The 15,096-nt window shown below is 42.5% G+C and overlaps 1 protein-coding gene across 1 annotated transcript in view; it reads left to right on the forward strand.

Annotated features, from left to right (window-relative positions):
- Positions 1–15,096, forward strand: part of LOC116693067 (glutamate receptor ionotropic, kainate 5-like) — a 277,749-nt gene that overhangs the window by 36,043 nt on the left and 226,610 nt on the right.

The raw sequence follows: 15,096 nt of genomic DNA on the forward strand, positions 1-15,096 counted from the left end.
TGTACATTTCACACATTATCATACCCCCCCCACCCCCCCTCAGGGTGTCCTGAGGGGCTCAGGACACCCTGTTGAAGATCTGTTCTCTATATACAAGGACGTATCGCTCTGAATAAGTCAGACATATCATAACCTCTGTTAGTCGCTGTTTATTGTAATGATGTTGCAACGCTAGTGAATGTTTGCGTTAACTAGTAACTAGTCGTGATTACATACTAGTACTTTCGGGGCGTGAATAGAGTAAGAGCACGGAGACAGCTTCGACTGTAACTCGGTCCATTTCTTTTTAATGACACTTCTTCCAGTGTAGAACAGCTCAAGACTCAAAACAAACATGCTTCAGCATCTCATCATATCCCTCCGCCAACCGGTTAACCCGATTACAGGCAGGGCAGGCCTACAACATGTTATATAGTCCCTTGATAATTCAATTAATGGAATACACTATGAAGCTACAACTGATGGAAATATTACTTATTTCAGTAACTCTACAAACAGTCATTTGTTAACTAAATATTTTACAAAATAAATCTCATCTTTCATTATCTTTAGGAAATCGACATTTATTTCAGCACAGTACACTGCGTGCACTCTCTCTCTCTGTGAATAGAGACGTTTTAATCCATTTGGACTGATCCTGACATTAAAGGGATATTCAGCGTTATACACACCTCTGTCTGAGCTAACACACACACACAGCGCTGCTCCTCTCTGGAAGACATCGCCACGGATCTCCGTCTCTTTTTTTTTAAATTTGTCTCTTGCGTTGCGGGGAGCGAGAAGGCTCCAGAGGACGCAGCTCTGTTCCCTCGCGCTCCACATGGGGGGGAATGTAAGATGAATTCTTCTGTCCTGATAAAGGCACATTCTGCTGTTTTTACTTACTTTGTTTTGTAAAGGTTAGCCAAGTCTTCTGCTGCCAGACCCTATCTCCACAGTCCTGGGCAGTAACGTCCGGCTGCACCACAGATTTATTCTGGGAAAGCATTAAAAAACGCTCTTGTTTGCATCGGCATTTCATTAAACCAATCACAATCGTCCTGGGCGGACGCGGATACGGTGGCTTTGCAAAATAGTCTCAGGAAGGAACTTGTTTTAGTGGTGCCACATACAATATTACGTGAAGTTAATTGTCAACACAATACATTACCATAGGGGATAGGACAAAGAAAACAGTACATACACACACACCTGGACTCACTTAAATACCTGGACACACACCTGGGCACACACCTGGACTCACATAAATACCTGGACACACACCTGGACACACACCTGGACTCACATAAATACCTGGACACACACCTGGACTCACATAAATACCTGGACACACACCTGGACACACACCTGGACTCACATAAATACCTGGACACACACCTGGACACACACCTGGACTCACATAAATACCTGGACACACACCTGGACACACATAAATACCTGGACACACACCTGGACACACACCTGGACTCACATAAACACCTGGACACACACCTGGACTCACATAAATACCTGGACACACACCTGGACACACACCTGGACTCACATAAATACCTGGACACTTGACTCAACACTGACACTTAACTGATAATTCATGGTAAATGTCTTTTTATGTCTTTTTACTGCCAAAGGTTTTTATTATTATTATTATGTTTATACTCTACTCTTCTTGCTAAAAACAGAAGTTGGAAATTTCAATTGCCTTGGTGTAGTCATCCCAAAAAGATTAAAAAAGAGAAGTCTATGAAAGAAACATGTAAACACAGTTATTTCAGCTGATGTTGCGATAGCATTCACAATATTGAAGGGAATGATCATTTTTCTAAGTTTCATTGAAAAATGTTAAAATGAAATACAAATTGAATTATTTCTGGTGTGAATTTTGCAAGGATTTTACAATTTGCAGGCCGGGACGTCTTGGCACAACACTTAATTCAGAATTACCGCTGTGATGTGGATATTGCTCTAGTCCATATTACAACTTCTATAAAAATTGTGATTCATCACGCCGCCCTACCCGAAAGGCCTGGGCGCCACATTCAACAACAGCTGCCCCCATTCTGATAAATGTAAATAGAGAGGAAGTTGTATTTTCAAGAGTTGATGTCCCAGAAAAGACTGTTTTTCAGACCTGTTTCTTTGATTAACACATTCAGGCTGCTGTGCTTTGACTTCTTCTCATTACATTACATGTCATTTACCTGATGCTTTTTATACAAAGCAACTAATAATTGTTACATATGTCAGAGGCCACACGCCTCTGGAGCAACTAGGGGTGAACCCTCATGTTGTCCTCATGTTGTCCTCATGTTGTCCTATATCAATGTTCTTTTTAATTCCCCAAAATAACATGATTGATTCCAACGCTCTTTGCCAAGTACAAATCTCTACTTTCATTAATTTTGGGTCTCATTCAATTTCATAGCATTTGAAAAACAAATGGAAGTGTTGTTGAAATAGTATTGAGTAAAAGTTGACATATTCCAGTCTGTGATTATCATCAACATCCATTCCTTTAATTTTAGTCTCAATAATTCCTAAAGTCTGCTTTTCTAACTCAAACATTAGGTATAATTTCCTATAAATGAGGTTTATTGACCATAAATTCCAAAAATAACTGTAAAACTAATGTTATTAAGTTAGTGTTACGTAGTGTTAGACGTCAAAGTGACAAACATTGAAGAAAAGTGGTGAAAAAAGGGACAAAAACATAAGAAAAACTTTTAAAAAATTCGATAAGCATCAACAAAAGTGTAGATTTTCTATTTTGACAGGAAGACAACACAAGGGTTATAAAAGTTCTCTTATCTTCGTCGTGATCTTTCACTGTTTAAGTAGGAAGAAGTCTGTAGTTTGAAGATAGTTCCTCTAATGCTGTGATTGCATGTTGGTTTCGTTTTTTTTTGCCAATATCCCAGCATGCCTCAGTGAGCTAGCGGCAAACTACTTCAGTCATTTATTGCTCTCCAACATTGTGGGAAGGCTTTTTGGTTGAGAGGCTGCAGGTGCTCTGATTAAACTTAATTTAATTCAACAATTCATAATTACTACTTGAAATCACATTGCCTTGTTTTTAGGAATTGGGAAAGCAACAAAAATAGGCCGTTTTTAATTTCTCCATTTCTAGTTTCTCCATTTCTGAACTAAAATGAACTTCTCAGAAGTTTGATGGTTAAAGGCAAATAATGCCAATAAATACTAAAAAATGAGTAAAAATACTTTCTGTTGAGCAGCATTAACATTTGATCACTGATGAATTATTTGTTGCTGCCTGTCAAAGAAGGTTTTCACAAGGTTTGATACCCAAAAAATGGCGTTAGAACGTCCTCTGGTTGTGTTTACTCTGCGTTTGCAGGGTTGAAGACATTTCCCACTCTGAAACTCGCTCTTTTGATGTCGGGTCGACCGCAAATATCTAAATCATAAAGGAGAAATGATTAAATTGCAAAGTCTGCAAAGCTGTTTAAGCTTCGCCGAATGTGCAAAGACTTGAGATGCGATTCCCAAAGTCAAAGCGAGCTTTTCAGTCTTACATTAATTCAGGACTGGTGGCCTGAACACAGCGGCATAATAGGATGTAATTAGTCCAATCAGGTGCATTGCTGCTAGGCCGCCAGAGAAGCCCGGGGTGTGTGTTCGTGGCGTGTTAACGAGTGTCGCTGCTGTTGTCCCTCGGCTATGGTAAATTGCAAATCATGCGCTTTGAGTCCCAGCTCTGCTCAAAGCTAATGGAGTGCATTCAGAGACAGGTTGCTGTTGTTGTTTGTGTTCAGCCCCCTCGGTGTTATTGACATGAAAATAAGCAGGCAGCTGACAACAGTTTGGGTGCTGCGCAACCCGGAAAAACAAGCAGCGACTCAATTAAAGGTGAAGCCTCTTTATGTCGCTCTAAAAAACTTTCAAATGCTTTAACAACTTCTTTTCAATAGATTCAAACCTGATTTTTGAAGATGCAGGAAATTGCATAATGCGTTTTATGATGTTTTGGTCAATCTATGATGGCCCCTTGGACCCGGATACCCTGGTTCATTTCTGGATCAAAAGCTATAGTTTGAGTTATTTGAGCTGGAGTAGATTTATTTTATGCATTTTTCATTTCAAGCATGTTAAACACAACATCAGAAATAAGCACTTGTTAAACACACATGCAAGAAAATTGAAAAAAAGGTTAAAAAAGAGAGTTTACATGATTCATTTCATTAGCAAATTTCCTTAATTTACATGCAAAACAAGAAGTCATCATTGGAGATTCCACCACAGAAAGATGTATAGGGTTATTTAACCATATCCTTATTTACAATAACTTAATACAATTATAGAGCTAGACATACTTGTCACTTACTACACCCATAATTACATAATTACAGTTAAATACAGTACATAACTAAGAATCGTGTTTGCCTTGAAGATTTTAGGTCCAAAAAGTGTGAAAACCAAGCCAAATCTGCCACATTTGGGCCAAAGTCTGGCTCACATGTGGTCCTCTCGGGCCCAGAACACAGCTGAGTATGGTGACTCAACCCAATAGTTTCTGTGCCTTTCAAGGACTCATCACCCCCCCACTCATGAGTGTTTCATTAACTCACCGGTTTGTTTTTTTGTGGCTGTTTTGTCCAAATCATCAATCTGAAGGCGTTGCTTTTAGCTCTGTTAACCTATGATGGCCATTTCACATGATTTATTATAATCTTTATACCAAAGCATTAGTGGTTTCATATCAAACCAATGTCTCTAATTTTCAATTGGCTTGCCCAAATCTCAGTTATACACGACTCAGATTTACCTCACCCCAACCTTCCCTCGTTAAAATGAAGGTTAACTGAATTATGCGCTGCTTGAGAGCACATTGAAACTACTCCCATTCCCTGTTTCACCTTCTCTGAAGGCTGCAGAGTCATTACGTCGGAAGACAAACTGCTCAAAGGGTTGCGCTCCATCAAACTCGTCCCACAATACGGGGATGACACACGGGGACCCTTTACCATCCCAAGAGGGTCCGCCTGCCGATTTCAATGTTAAGGCTAATGTTGGCTAATAAGCGAGGCTAAAGGTTCAGCCCAAGCTATGGCACCCGGCTGCTGTAATGGCCAATTAGAGCTGACATAGTGTAAAGGAGTCTGACATGTGGAGGAGATTAGAGTCACGACGTCGGGCGGGTCGCCGCTCCGCTGGGAGAGGAGGAAGTAGGCACATCGCTGATGTACTTTGATCTGTCCATTGCTTCCTTTCAACATTTATTCTTTCTGTCAGAATGCAGATTTGTCTGGACCAAATCATATGAGTTTCTCTCAGAAATGATGTACCTGCTAATTAAAAAGTGTGATACTGAGTGTATATTGCTGTAATGCCCTTCATGCAAAAGGTGACTCTGGGGTGACCTAGACGTCCCTATGTGACATCATCCCTCCTCCTCTCTTTCTCCTTGAGTTATCTGAGGAAGGTGAGAATATGTCCTCTAACAAAGACCCAAGGAATCAAGAATATTTAGAATTTCAAATATCATTCAGGATATTAGAATCAACAGCCGTCATGTAATTCTGTACAACAATAGTATTCAAAACAAGATTTCCTTTATTCTCCAATTACATTTACACACGGGGAATGTATCCTCTACATTTAACTGATCCTAACTAATAAGGAGCAGTGGGCAGCCACAGTCTGGCACCCAGGGACCAACTTCAGTTGTAATGCTAGTGCCTACATAATTGGCAATGGCATGACTTACTGTACATATAGTATACATGTCTTTATGGTGGGAAGAAACCGGAGCACTCGTAGGAAAACCATGCGAATGAGAAAGGCCCGGACCGGGGAGATCTAATAAACACAACATTAAAATTCCAACCTTCTGTTTTACTCTAAATACTATAGGTTTTGGTTGTATTTCTTGTTCCTTATCAGTAGATTATGCTCAGTTGTTGTGAAGATATAGAAAATATCTTTTTCCACTTCTTATTCATGTTGACTTAACCCTCAAGATTTGTCAGTTTAGCTTAAAGAAGTTTAAGCACATTTAACCATTGTTTTTTTTCATTTCACTTTTAAAGGAAATTATTATGGCTATGAAGGCTCTATGACTCTATATCTCAGTGTTATTTCCACAATTATTATGGGTGATTTATTTTTGGTACATAATTTGGCTTATGCGAAGCATATAAATGTTAAATAGAAGAGGACCTAGGATTGAGCCCTGGGGAACTCCACACATAATTTTCGTCTACCCAAAACGTAAAAATCCTGAATGTAACCAACTTTTTTCCTGACTTGTTTCTGTTGATTCTGAGGTAAATGAGTTTCTGATAGTTTGGGAAACAAAAGCTCAAACCAGATATTCTTTATGACCACTTCATGTTCCCTCCAAAACATCTTCATTGTGAAGATTTGTTAATTTTGTAGCAGTCACAGCCCGGGTTTAAAATGAACTTTTTTGTCCACTAGGCAAATGTTTAGTGAATGTGAATGTTCACATTTCACCAGCCACTCAATAGATTTACATTGTCTGTTGTTTTGGTTGTTGAGTGAAGCAAACCTACCAGCAACTTGCATATTTTACCAACACTTGGCTAGTAGATGGTGCTAATTTTGAACCCTGGTAGCAGCTCTGCTGTTGACAGCGAGCTGAGTGTTTGTGTGCTGAGGGCAACACGCTGCGATGCCAACATCTCTCTGCTCCATAATGACTACTCTGACTCTTCACTCGCTCCCTTCCTTTTTTCATTTCCTTTCCTGTCTTTATCTCGTCTCTGTTTCCAGCTCTCAGTCTCCAGCTAATTTCACTCTACAGGTCTCTCAATCCTTTAACCCGCTTTTTGCTCCATTTTATCCATTTCAGTTATTCAAGTTTCTTTCTTATCTACCTTTTCCTCTCTTGCTTTTGTCCCTTATTTCAATTTAATTCTTCCTCTGCCTTGTCTATCTATTTTCATGTCTTCATTTCTCATCTTTTTTTTTCTTGTCCTCACCTATAGTTTGCTGTCTTACCAGCATTGTTCCTCTTCATCTTTTCACCTTCTTTTTTCCTTCCTTTCTTTTTTTGCACTGTACCCGTTTCATCTTTATTTTTTGTTTTTTTGTCTGCTTTTTCATTACCCTGGAATTTGTGTTCATTTTCTTTCTTCATCTTTTCTTGCCCACCATTTCAATCTAAATTTTCTCTCACCTTTTCTTTCCATTTTCTCACTGTCATCAGTCTCGCTTTTTTCCCTTCCAGTTTCCCTACCTCCTATACCATCTGCTGGGGGGGGGGGGTCTTTGGCCTTTCAATTATGGTCTGATTTCCCAAGGCCCCTGCAATACTGCCCCCCACCCCCACCCCGTCCTGCTGTCATCGGTGGCCTTGGCAGAGGTGTTCATCTCGCTAAGGTACAAGAAATCAGTGTCCATGTCCCTGGACTGAGAGACTCCCTTGACTCCTATCCTTCACCCTAAGACAGGGAAATAGGTAAAAGACAGAGAGAGGGGTTATTTTTATTTTGGTGAGACCATCCAAGACATCCATGCAGCCAGTCGGGAAAAGTAGCAGTAAGAGTGAACATGGAGTGTGCTAGTTTCCCTATGGAGACCTCAGAGCGGTGTTCATTTTTCTATTCGCTGCCAGCGGTGATCCCTCCTGACTCACAGTGTCGGATTTTGCCAGAATCTTTTTACACTGCAGGCAAATCCTGGTTTTCAATCAGAAAGTTTCCAACCTGAAGCCTCCTTTGTGTTTCATTTCTTCATACTGTACCTACAACTTCTGACTGACGTTTTAGAGCTGAATACAACTTGTTTGCAGCTTTAGTTGGAGTTCTTTAATCGAGTTCTTTTGCAACTTTAAGAATCAACACTCACATCATGTCCTCATGTGTATTTGTTTGTTCTTGAAAAAGCTAAACTCCAAAGTTATTAAAGGGTGGACCAACAAGTTCCTGTGAAAAAGAAAAAATTACTAAAGAGAAGATGATTGCGATCTTTACCTCATTCAAACTGAAGTAGCTTGCTTCAGAAGATTAGACAGAGAATGTTTCATGAATGGAAGCAAAAACGTGGATAAATTGTAAATGTTAAAAATACACACAGCTTCATCTTTGGGACTTTCACAATACGCTCAATCAGGCCACAGGACAACATTTGAGTAAAGCCTCCTTCATGCATTAAATCAGGAGCACCCTCGAGGAGTTATTTTAAATATTTGGATCTCTTTTCAAGTGCAAAGCAATCCAGTGTAAGGAGAGTGCAGTCTGCTGGGGCTGTGAAGCTCTGCTGAAGGCTGAAATGTGTTGGCAGCTGCTTTCCTGATTTCCTCACTCTTGCCTTTATCCTTTCTTCCTTTATCTGTGACAGTTGGGAGGGAGGGGGAGCCTGGCCTGAACTTACCTTTCAGGTGCACAAAGTTAGCTTTTTTTGTCCTCGTCAGGCTCACAGATTGAAGAAGCATGTTCACAACCATGCAGACAATATTACAAAGTGCTGATGTTGGAGCACAGGCTGTGGAAATATACACAGCCTGGCCAAAAGTATAAGGACATCTGCATATTAACTGTCTTTGTAATAGCATACCAGCCTCCTCTCTTCTGGTTTCAGGCTGCAGGGAGCATTAGATCATCAGTGAGGTCCAACACTGACTTTCTTAAGCCAAGTGGCGTGTTATCTGCACGCATTTTCACCCTTTCATCCTTTTCATACTACTCGCCACTCGCATACTACTGGTGGGCTGCCAAACGGCATTGAAAAACATAAAAAAAGCGAGTATTTGTCTTGATAACACGCCAATAATGACATAGAAATTGCAGTGTCATACATTCGCCATTTCACAAGATGAGTCTGCATGAAAATACACTGATTTTTAGATAGGATTTTGCATCTTTGCCAATCCCGGTTGTAATTATTTGATCTTTCGTCATAACGGTGGCGAGGTTAATGGTAGAATAACACCGTTCAGTACAGGAATGTGTGCTCCATCCAAATGAATTGGTCTGCAGTTCTTCCTGCAGGACTGTCAGTCTGAAAGTTTCCTAATAACTACCGATGTTGCTTGCTTGGCAGTTTGTGAATTGTTACTGGAGAGTTGTTGTAATTTTCGTGGCTGCTTGCTTCAGCAATTGTTGGTCGTGGTCTGCGGGGTTTGTACCCACTTCATAGGCAAGCTGTTGTTGCACCTAGATCTTTCCACTTCACCACGGCAACACTAAGAGTCGATGGAAGGGCAAATTGAGCAGGACCGAAATCTGACAAACTGACTTGTTGGGAAGACGGCATCCAGCAGATCATACATGCTTGTCTTGCCGTCAAAATTGAAAATCAACAATTTCGTTGACACTTTTTATTTTGATTTCTTTTTAACTTTTTCTTATGTTTTTGTCCATTTTTCCAACACTTTTGATGCTTTTTTTCCCATGTTTAGCTTTGTCTCAACTCATTTGGCGATGGCTTAAATGTAACGGACATCTATTAAAATATAAATTAGCCACACTATATATATGCTTTAATTGATATTGAAAATAAGTATTAGTTACACTAGAAATTAACAATTTGTGATTTGCCTGGGTAGCTCACCTGGCAGAGTGTGCACCCCATGTACAGAGGCTCAGTCCTCTTCCTGTGGCCCTTTGCTGCATGTACCCCCCCACCCCCTCCCCCCATCCCTAAGCCCAAATAAAGGCCTATAACTCTAAAAAATAATTGTTAAAAATAAAAATTACTATAGTTTGTGACTTAAACATAAGTCAAGCTCCATAGATGTGAGAGTGAACGTTGGTCTGGGGGGTCTGCTCTGTGTTTTCTACTGCACAAGAGGCGGGACCAACGGGCATAGTTGTACGCAATTGGATAGTCCTTCAACCAATCGTAGAAGCGGTGACGTAGAAGCGACAGCGGCATCAACGGGTTGCTGTGCTTCGGTGGCGTTCGGTGGCCGCCATGTTGAATGTAAACAAGAAGCTGCTTGGTCGCTTCTCTTTCGTCATCGTTTTAAACCCACCAATAGCGCGCCAGGTGGATAAGCCAGTTTGTGATTGGTTCACGCAAAATTGTGACCCGAAGCAGGAGAATTAAACAGGTTTCCAGACCGAGCTGCAGGGAGAAATCCAATCGCCGGCAGAGTGGGCGGGGCTTACCCGGACTAACTTAAACTGGGATGAACTTAGTAGATCAGCTCAATCTATTTTGGTTTCCCCTTCAACTGCATTTCCAATGTGTCGCGTCAGCTGTCCAAACCCATCACGACGAGCAGGAAACGGTTCTCACTCTTCCTGCGGCGGGACCCTCCAACCCTCGGGAAAGTGCAGGTGTGCCGACCTACCTGCCGATGAGGAGACGGAGAGGACGAGGAGGAGACATGTGGACGGACAGATGGGGAGCTGGAGAGGAGGAAGCAAGGAGGGAGCGAGTTATTTTTACCTCCCTCAATCACATGCAGTAGATGTTGGTGGGTAATGTATGGGTGGCTGGTGGCGCTCAAAGAGCCACAGTGTGACTGAGTGAGGGGGCTGGGGGGGGCGGGGGGGGGGTGGTGGCAGGCAATAGATCAAACGCACCGGGATGAGCAGCATGCTGGGCGGGCTGTCTTCACCACCCCCCCCCCTTCCCCTCTCTTCCTCCATCTACAAGTCTTTCCCGGAGGTCATTTTGGGCCTGAGATAAACCCCCCCCTCCCCCCCCCCCCCAGGAAGCAGCAACGCCTGCGTCCTAATTGTCTGTCGCTGCACTCCATTGGTCAAGAAAAAAAAGAAAAGCAACTTAATCAGCTTGTCCAACTCGGAGGCTCCCCGAAGAGCTGCAGCCAGGGATACAGACAGAGCTGCAGAGGCTTTTTACAGCCCCCCCCCCCCGGCATGGAGCTGTCTCGCTTAATGTTATTGCTGCGTGGTGATTCAGTAAAAACCAGCCCAGTCTCATGGCAGTTATTAAATCTTTTGATTTGTGTACAGGTCTCGTTAATGTCGTTGCTTTCGTGTGTCGATTAGGAATTTTGAAGTAAGGTATTTCAATGGGAAGCCTATTTCGCCATCACAGAACAATCACGGTAGCGAGTAGTATTGAAAAGTCAAAAATCCACGAAGGGAGGTTGGTCGGGGGGGTGGATGGGTCAAGCAACGCAGGACTTTCACCAAGGAGACCGGGGAATTTCCTGTACATATCACAATTTTTGCGTTTATTACGTGTACATGTCATAAATTTTGCGTTTATTTCATGTACATGTCACGATTTTTGCATTTATTACGTGTACATGTCACGATTTTTGAGTTTAGTTTGTGTACATATCACAAGTTCTGCATAATTTCGTGAACATATCAGGATTTTTGTATTTATTTCATGTACCTGTCACGATTTTTTGCATTTATTTCATGTACATGTCACAATTTTTGCGTTATTTCGTGTACATGTCAGGTTTTTGCATTTCTTATGTGTACATATCCAGATTTTTGCATTTATTACGTGTACACATCACAATTTTTGCTTTATTTCGTGTACATGTCAGGATTTTTGCATTTGTTTTGTGTACATGTCACGATTTTTTGCGTTTATTATGCTTACATGTCACAATTTTTGCGTTTAATTCGTGTACATGTCAGGATTTTTGTGTTTATTACATGTACATATCACGATTATAGCGTTTATTACGTGTACACATCACAATTTTTGCGGTTATTACCTGTAGTTGTCACCATTTCCCAACGTGACCATTTCATAAACTGGCGTGACACCGGCTTGGTTAAAAGATGCCATATTTTGCTGTGGGGTGACATATTGCTTCATCTTCATTGCTGCTAAATGGGATTGTCAAGCAGACAAACCGACCAACACATACAAAGATCCATACTTGGCGCCTGTGTATTGATACAGGATTGCCACTGAAAATATACTAAATATACCATGCCGTATCGATCCCCCCCCCCCCCCCCCACCCCTACCATAAAGTGACCCTGATTTCATATCTCACCAGCCATCAGTGTTTTGCGAGTTGGGAGTTAGAACATGTCGGACTTCCAGCCATGTCACTCAGGGATTCCTGTGGGGGTTAATGCGGGAATATGGGGTACTATAAAAAATAAGTGGATCGCTCCCTCTGGGTTTGGAGTGAGTTAATACCCCAAGTACCTCAGTAAGGCTTAAACTGAGCGTGAGATGGTTGGGTGCGGAGTGAGCTGTGGTGCACGCGTGTTATCTGACCATTGTGGGGGAAAAGAAAGCTGAGCCAGAAGGCAAAGCTCCCGATTTACGAGATTGGGGACACAAGCGTCCGATGAGTTTTCTTGCGTAGGGTGAGTCTGAGCTCAGCCTCACGGGGTGAGGAGCTCAGACGTTTCGATCAAAGTTAATTTGCCAGTTTTCTCTGTCTGTCCCTTACAGAGGCGTCTGGACCTCCAGAAATATAGAAAGACAAGCACGCACACATGAGCAGAGTGGAGGATGACCTACAATTTGTGCAACAGCCAGGCGACTGATCTGTCAACATCACGTCTCAGTCACTATAGCAACACACACACACACACACACACACACACCACACCCACACACACACAAACACACACACACACACACACACACACAACACCAGCGGCAGCAGCAAATGAAAGGATCATAAGCCACAAACCAATTTTCTAGAGAGCTAAGATCTTTTTTTTTTTTAGCAGAATTGGGTGTCGTCACGACAGCGAGCCTGCGCTGCCAGCAGCAGGTGGGTCATGAGCCAATCACACACATTGATTATCTGTCAGCATCTTTCCTCTGAGCACCTCACCTCTCCACCACACACACACACACACACACACACACACAACACACACACACACACACACACACACACACACACACAACACCACACAAGTGACTAAGAGTCTATTGAGCGGAGATGGTCTTCAGTGACTTCAGCAGGTGTGTCAGAGGATTGATTGACGACTGATTGACGAGATGTTACACTGCAGAGAGAGAGAGTGTGTGTGTGTGTGTGTGTGTGTGTGAGAGAGACGCAGATTTGAAAGACAGGACTTGGACTGAGTCCCTCACTTAAGTCCATGTTGTTGAGCCTGATTTGGGGGGGGGGGGGAATCACCAGACGTCTCCCAATACGATATCATCACAATACTTATGCCACGATACCATATTATTGCGGTTTTAAATATGCTGCAATATTCTGCGATATATTTCAAATTTATAACCTTTTTTCCCAACTTCTAATTTTTCCCAATTTCAAATCACGTCCCCAAAAGGAAACGTTGTCAACATCTGTTTCATCTAAAAAGAAACATTTCTCTGTTTTTCCATCTCACTTTCATTTTATTGCTGCAAAATAGGACAAACTGACCAACACATATATAATAAATAACAAAAGATCCCTACTTGGCATCTGTGTATCGATACAGTATTGCCACTGAAAATATCGCGATACTACGCAGTATCGATGTTTTTCCCCCCATCCCTGGTTACTTTACCCGATAAAAGGTGACTGTGAGCTGGGTACAGAGCTCCGCGAGCTGTCGGTTGTCTTGGCAGTTAAGTTCAGGCTACAAAAAGTGAGCGTCATCATTTTTTTTAAATTTTATCCTCTTGAAGAACACTGTACACAGGCCTGGAATACACACTCAGGCTCAGTATGTCCACGTGCACTAATGGAGAGGTGTCCTCCAGAGCACCTTGGCAGTGCCCAGGAGGTGGACTGGCACCTCTCCAGCTACCAGTCCACACTCCGTACTCTGTACCTTGGTCCGAACGGGGACTTGACCCGGCGACCCTCTGCTTCCCCAACCCAACTCCCTACGGACTGAGCTACTGACACCCTTCACGCAGCGACCTACCCATCTACCCCAGCTTCCTGCCTCTCATACAGCAGCAGTCGATGTGGTGCATACAGCGACAAGCACGTGGAAAATATATCAGTTCGGGCGTTTGATTTGACTTTTGGTGCGAATGGTTCATGAGAACAGCGTTGCTCCAGGAGGGGCAATGCGGATTCTGGATAGAGGGGACCAGCTCTTCGCCTTGTTGGGGGTGGGGGAGTCATGGAAGTTGTCCCCCCCACATCAAGTGTACATGTTTTCTGTGGACTTACAACAAATGCTCAACGACAAACGTGACTAATAAAAGCCTGTACCGCTGTGAGATAACAACACATTCTCGCTCAAGTGCGTCAAAAAGCGACGCAAGGTCATGTGCCTTTGGCGCAAAAAGTCTCCCTTAGGGTCCAGCCCTTCGGTGTCGTAGTTAGATTCCCTTGGTCGGGACTCTTGGCGTCACTTTTTGACGCTCTGTGTTCAAGTTCAAGTTCAAGACCGTTTTTTTGTCCCAGAGGGGCAATTCATTTTGCTGCAGTAGCAAAGACATTGACATCCAGTACATGACAACAAAGACGACAACATCGATTAAAAAGACAGGATCAGACCAGATGCAACACAGGAATGGGACAGTTGGGTTTTAGGAAAAAATGGGTTGGAAAATTCATGAAAATTCATGAAAATTCATGTATTCACAAATCCATCAGGTTCAGTCCTCCACATTTTACAACTTGATTCCCCCCCCACCCCATCCCGAAATATGCTCCCTCTCTGAGCTGCTGATTACAGGTTGTGGAACATGAAGTTCCTCCATCACAAACTGACCACAGCTGCTTGAAGTCGCTCATGGAGTTTTCCTTACGAGTTGGTACAGTAAAACTCTTCACTTTCCAAAATACCACTTTCAGCTGCAGCCGGGCTCATAATCCTGTGGTGGTGGATTTCATTTTTTAGAAAATGAAGTGCCTGATTATTTGTATTTTAAAGTGCCACTATTATGAAAAAAATATATATATTTTTTAAATTTATTTTGTGTCTCTGGTGCTTCCACACGCATACAAACTTGGTTGTAAACCTATCCATGTTGTTTTGAGTGAGATCCGGTTTCTGAGTGTCCTCTGTCTTCAGTCTCTGGAGGTGGCTAACCGTAGCATGCTAATCGTCTCAATGGCAAAACATGCCTACACACACACTATTTGACCATAATCTCCAAAATAACTACTTCCTGTCCCTGTTCTACTTCCTGTCCCGGTTCTACTTCCTGTCCCTGTTCTACTGGTATTCCACAAGTGTCCCTGGTCTAGAAGACGTCTCCCAGCTGATCCTGCCTCGGACTGACCAAAGCTGG

This window comes from Etheostoma spectabile, chromosome 7 (genome assembly GCF_008692095.1).
Source record: "Etheostoma spectabile isolate EspeVRDwgs_2016 chromosome 7, UIUC_Espe_1.0, whole genome shotgun sequence".
Classification (NCBI taxonomy): Eukaryota; Metazoa; Chordata; class Actinopteri; order Perciformes; family Percidae; genus Etheostoma; species Etheostoma spectabile.